This window comes from Capsicum annuum, chromosome 2, assembly GCF_002878395.1.
Source record: "Capsicum annuum cultivar UCD-10X-F1 chromosome 2, UCD10Xv1.1, whole genome shotgun sequence".
NCBI lineage: Eukaryota > Viridiplantae > Streptophyta > Magnoliopsida > Solanales > Solanaceae > Capsicum > Capsicum annuum.
This window is the reverse complement of record NC_061112.1, coordinates 146476143-146483033: the sequence shown is the minus strand read 5'-3', so window position 1 is coordinate 146483033 and position 6891 is coordinate 146476143. Positions and strand designations below refer to the sequence as shown.

General features: G+C 29.9%; 1 pseudogene; it reads left to right on the top strand.

Moving 5' to 3' along the window:
* Nucleotides 1-1164: 1164 nt before the first annotated feature.
* LOC124896091 lies at nt 1165-2100 on the top strand (annotated as a pseudogene).
* Nucleotides 2101-6891: the final 4791 nt, after the last annotated feature.

Genomic DNA, 6891 nt, shown 5'->3' with positions numbered 1-6891 from the left:
AAACTTATGAAATGATGCAAAATATAATCATTTGAATAGTGTTTTTTATATTTCAGCTATGTACTCCTCTGTTACAATGAGAAATGTACGTGGAAGTTGGAAGCATCTAGTTACAAAAAAACAGATGTTTTTATGATTCGAAAATTTAATCCAGAACATACATGCAATTTGAGGGAAAGGGTACTGCAGAATATTTTGGCGACAACTTCTTTTGTATGTTAATTCACAGCCCCAAAACTAGTTAACTATAAGAGAAGACACACACCGGGGGACATCATTGAAGAAATGAAAGTTGTATATGGTGTGGATATAAATTATATGAAAGCATGGCGTGCGAAGGAGCGCGCCATTGCTTTGCTGAGGGGCAGACCTGCGGATGGTTATAGACAGATGCTGAGATACATTTATATGTTAAAAAATGTATATCCTAATTCGCACGTTGCAATGCACAAATCATGGGATAATCGGTTCATGTATTTGTTTATAGCATTGCATCCCATGATAAGGGGTTTTGCGTATTGTAGGCCTGTTGTTGTTGTTGATGGTGCACATTTAAGTGGACCATATCAATGCACTTTTGTCTCAGCACGTACTCTTGATGGTGCAGGTATGTGAAAAATTATAAATCCCTGATTTTTGTTAAACATTCATTGTATTTCATATTTATTTATTTTTTTAAGTTATTGAAAAAAATTTGTTAACTTTTTTTTTTTGTATTTAAAAAAAACATAAAAAATTATATTTATTATCACGTACGTATTTATGTATATTCTAATATACATATATTAACTATGTATATGTTAACATATACATCTATGTAGATGTTAACACATAATAATTTTGTCCAGTAGACTTTCAAAAAATCTTGTTGTTCTTTTACTAATACAGGTTTTACTTAATTTAGGATGCATATTACCACTTGCTTATGGGGTTGTGGATACTGAGAATGATACTTCATGGACATGGTTTTTCAATCAGTTCAAAGCTGCATTCGGTGAACGTGAAAACATGTGTGTTGTATCTGATAGGAACAAAAGTATTATAAAAGCTGTCAGTGTCGTATATCCAAATGCCCTACATCTTGCATGTATATGACATCTTTGGAAAAATGTTTGTAGTTACTTTCGTAAGAGCAAAGAAAGTATTAGTGATTTGTTTTATTCAATGGCTAAAGCTTATAGGAAAGATGATTTTGAATGTTTGATGACAAAGATTGAAAAAGCTGATCCGAGAGTGAAAAAATATTTACAAGAAGCTGGTTATGAAAAGTGGAGTAGATGTCAATCACTGGTAAATAGAGGTCGGATGATGACCTCGAATATTGCTGAGTGTATTAATGGTTGTTTGGTAAAGGCCCGACGATTGTCAATATATGGATTCTTAGAAGAAGTTAGAATATTATTTAGTTCTTGGAACTGTAAGAACAGTGAAATAGCTTCTTATACAAGTACCACTTTGGGGCGTTGATTTGAAGAAATTCTTACTCTCAACGGTGTGAAAGCTTTGAGAATGACGGTATGTATAAGCTTTAACTTTTTTAAATGTGCATTTATATGTAGTATTTGTTTGACTGAAAATAAGTGTATTTAAATTTTTATTTTCAGTAAAAAATAATTGGTTGGAATTTTGTTATTTATTGTTTAGGTGAAGGCTTCTTCAACATATATATATATATATTCAGTTTATGAATCTGGGAGAAGATGGAGAAGATACATTGTTGATTTAGAAAATGGCTCATGCAACTGTGCAAGGTTTCAAATAGATCAAATCCCTTGTGCTCACGCTATAGCTGTATTGAAGTCTAAACATGTAAAAGAATTTGGAGATTACTGTTCAGAATACTACAAGCCAAACACATTGGTCAAGACATATGAGGTTCCAATCGTTCCAATGCCAGACAAGAAAGACTGGGATGTTTCCAGCAATGTAGATGAAGAAGAAGTGTTGCCACCGTTATACAAAAGACTTCCAGGTAGACCGAAGAAGGGAAGAAAGAAGAAATCAAGTGAAACACTTTCTTCAAGCACAAACCGTTGTGGACGATGCAGCCGTGAAGGGTATAATAGGCGTTCATGTAGTTTTTTTCCAAAGGAGAACTAGTTTATTGTTTTGCTATACTCTTGAAAGTACCAACTTATTTATTTTCGCGTTTTGTTTTCTTTTAAATAAATTATTATTTATTTTGATTTTAATTTTAGTGTTAATTTATTTTTATTATTTGTGATTTTTATGTATACGCTGGTGTATTTTCATAAGTGTTTTGAAATATTCTAGAGTAACACAGTTGTGTATATTATCTAACAATGGTTACCTGTATATCATAAAACGTACATAACTCCAATGTAAAAACTGTGATGTGTATGTTTAATTTTTTTAAAAACTAAATTTTGAAAATCAACTGCTATGTAAACAAATGTTATGAGTTTTACATATAGTGTTTAATTAACTTACTTCTTTAATATATTTTTTGTTTCAATTAAATGTATACTTACGTATATTTTTCAACATTTATTAGTTAGTTATATAATGTAATATGTGTATTATAATATATACAAAGATTAAAATTAGGAGGTCTTGTGTATATTAAAACCTATACAGACATTACATTTATGTATATTTAATATTATACAGTATTAACTGTGATGTATATTAAAAAAGTAAATGTTATGAGTTTTACATATAGCGTTGAATTAACTTACTTCTTTAATATTTTTTTTTCAATTAAATGTATACTAATGTATATTTTTCAACATTTATTAGTTAGTTATATAATGTAATATGTATATATAATATATACATAGATTAAATTTAGGAGGTTTTGTGTATATTAAAACATATACACACATTACATTTATGTATATTTTACAATATACAGTATTAACTTTTATTGTTTACAATGTATATGAAAGCATATATACACATAACATCCACAAATATATGTAAATGTTGTCATATGCAACATTCATCAAAAACTGCATTCGTCATTGCAAAAAAATACATATATCAAATAAAAACTTCATCATATTCATTAAAAAAAATATTGTACTCTGCCTTACAAAACAACTAAAATAATTAAAACTTTGAAAATTCTTAACAAATTTCAGCAGAATACATTAAAAATCTTAACAATATTCTTCAGTAAGACTACTCAATGCAAACTATTGCATTATCATCTGGAATTTAGATAATTCTCGACTTTGGTCTTGGAGGATCATCATTTTCACTAACATAACCTTTCTTTGCTTTTTGAGTACCATAGTTTTGAAATAGTGTGGCGTAACGCATTCTATGGTATTCTGCTTCAAAACCATCAGAAGGCACGTTCATTTCTTCACTTAGGTATTCTGCATAACCAGCAACAAAGACTCCACAATCCCTGTCATACATACAAAAAATAATAGAAGTTATTAAGTAATACTTACTAGCAATGAAAAATACAAATACATTAATACATGTACAATAATATTGCAAATAAAAAGAATATATAAGTATACTTACACACTGTCGCATTCTTGTTGCATAATATGTCGAACATACTCAACGTTAAAGGGATGTTCATTCAAAATTTGTGTCGTTTGAGTAATCTTATCCCTATATGTTTCAAGATTAGGCCAATCTGTACGAGATGTTTCATCATAAAATTTGCTGTCGGAGAGGTAAGTTGGTAGCATCTTAGCCAACTTTTGAATCTCAGTAATTAATTTCGTATTCCTTCGTCTGGACAGCGAATCGTAGACGCGTATGCATCTATCCTTCAGGAAAATAACAGCTAACACCCAGTGAAAATTCTCATTGCAGTTGATAGGAACATACACCTCATCAACTTGGTGCCATGGCAAATCAGATGGCATGCAATATCCCTTGATTATATGTGTTATTGCCTCTTCAATTAGAGCAACGCGAACAGATTCAGCATAATGTTGTTGTGTAGTCAGGACTGTATCTGTATCGTATTCATAGTATCTGGAGTATGTCTTTTCAATATAGCTCTTAAAAAACAGTTGATTGTTGTGAACCTGTAATCTTGATCATTCCTTAATTTCGATTTCTTCCGCAAATGATAGAAAATGACATCAATAAGCTACAAAAGAGGAGAAAAAATGAAACGAATTATGTGCTATATAATAAAAATCACATACTTCTAAGAATAGTTTTTGTAGACATACATCTAGATAATACATGCATATACATAAGATATGATGGAACCTGAGTATGCAAGAAAGTTCATAACTACATACATTTAGTGATGTATATTATTAAATATACATACTGATTATCAATTATTAACATACACTTCCATTAGTAATCTAATACATATATTAAGGTAGACATATACATATGTTGTTGTGTTATAATTGAGTTAACATATAGGTTATAATATACATAGATGATGTCCATCTATTTTAGTAGTGATGAATTTGTTAACATATATATAAATTTTTTTGTGTGACCTGAGGATACTAGAACAAACATGACACAAAAATCAACAGTGATGTATATTATAACGTATATGTAGGTGTTGTCAAATGCCTAAACTGATCATATAAAAAATGAACACATATACAGTGTAAAAGCATGATGTACATAAATTAGAAATTGAAGTAGTAGTTTAAGAGAAACATAGTTTATTTAAAACTTATTTAACACATACAAAATCTCTGAAGTAGATTAACTCATATATACCATGCATGTATGTGTATGCAACATAACAGAACAAGTAAAAACAAATTATTATCAAATTAAAAGTTTAAATACCTCATCGTTCCAACACGCGTTCTTTTGAGACATCAACTAAAGCCAATTTTTTCTCCGTGCATGAGCAACCAAAAAATCAATTTCATGAACTCCTAACAAAGATGATTTTGCTTTGTAGTGATCATCATCATATTTTCTATAAAAAAAATTAAATTTATTATTATAAAAAAAATATAGTACATTCATTGAGTGAAATAATTAATTTTAATATCGATAAAAACTTACTTTTTAGCATGAAACTTCAATAATCCTTCCTCCACCCACTGTTTGAACTCTTCAATTACACTGCTTGACATAGTGTCAGATATTAGGAAACCATCAAAAGTGAATTGTTGTTTCTGCTTTTCGATCTGATCCTCAATTGCTTTAGAGCCAGAAGCATATTTTGTTGTGTATGGAGACTTGAAAACTTTGGATCTCGTCCTGATTCTCTTAACAATCTTGGCAGGGGTTTTCGCAGCTTGATGAGCCGCGACAACAGCATCAGAAAAATCAAGAGGAAGCTAACTATCAGAGATGTCGTGTTGGTTCACAATTGATTCTGCCGGTGGAACTATTTCTATAGAAACCTCATCAACTGGTGCTGCAATAACTTTCAATATCGCATCTAACTCGACTTAAGCCGATTCAGAAAGTGTGCTTGAATAATCAACCTAAGATTAAATTTGAAGTATGTATTGTTAGATTTGGTTTAACGCACACATAGAAGTAGTGTCATGTGTGAAAATTAAGACATGCAGGGCGTAAAAAAAATTGATGAATTTACCTGCATATTAGATGTTCCAACATTATCATTATCAGGTTTCTGATTTTCTACAGCTGCGACTAGACATTCCAGTGTGGCAGGCCCAAAATCAGCATTAACTCCTTCAACGTCCTTGAAAACATAACACAAAACATATACAAAAGTAGTTCATTATTTAGATCTAACTATAAGCGAAAAAATAGTACATTTCTTACATATTTGACCTATGGATGAAAAAGAATGGCTTTATTTATTTACCATGCGATCATTATGGACATTCACAGTAGTAGATGTTTCAACATTGGTGTTGTCAGAATTGTGATTTACTATGGATTCTACAAGAACATCTAGGATGGCAGTAGCATTATCCTCATTGCATCCTTAGACATACTACCAATCATAATGGAAAACATATACATAACTAAGTCAGTTCAATGTTTTAATTGTAAACGTTAAATTTTGAGATCTTTAATCCATGATTGTTGTTGTATGGGACTGCGGTTCCAATCAAAGTAGTGAATCCATTAGATCATCAGCAGAGTATACGTCTTTTGATTTATCTGTCTCGTCAAAAATCTACGAATAAAAAATAATTATTGCTTTATATGTTGATTGCTTTCATAATTTGTATTGTGTTGCATATGTATATTATAATAATATACATATAACATAATACGATACATTGTAACGTAAATATAACTGTCGTTAAACAACATTCAATTTGTACCAAATTCTAAGCTGGATAAAAATCATAAAATTAAAGAAGTAACGAAAAAGTAATATATGTAACGAAGTATGTATAATTATCACTTGTGAGTAAATACCTTTTTTCCTTTTCCTTTCAAGGTTTTGAAGATTTCAATATCTTCAGCATCTTCTTGTACGTTTTCTATTTTTTCTTCTCCCTCTTGCTGATGGTGTTGAAATAAGTACAGTATATTCTTTAGAAAAAATTTGATAACATCAATGTGATCTAATAATAATGTATTTTTAAAAAAGTACCCCTTTTTGTATGCCTTCAATATTCTGCATGATATCCATCTCGTCTACTTGAGCTTGTGTTGATTTTTCTCTGACAGTTGAACCATCCAAAACATGAACCTTTATAGTTTGTTGTAGTAGATATATCAGATACTATGCCATTTCAGTCTAATATACATAGCTATAAAATACACATAGTATAAGTTGAGATTTTTTTGTGGACTTAACATAAAGCTTTTATGTATATTAGTTAAAATACATATCATTATTGTCAGCTATTATGTCAATGCAACTATCAATTTGATGAGAAATATATAATATACATAACATGTTGTTGGTATATTACATACCATAATGTAACAATTTATGTATGTTATATTATGAACATTAAATGTATGTAATATACATAG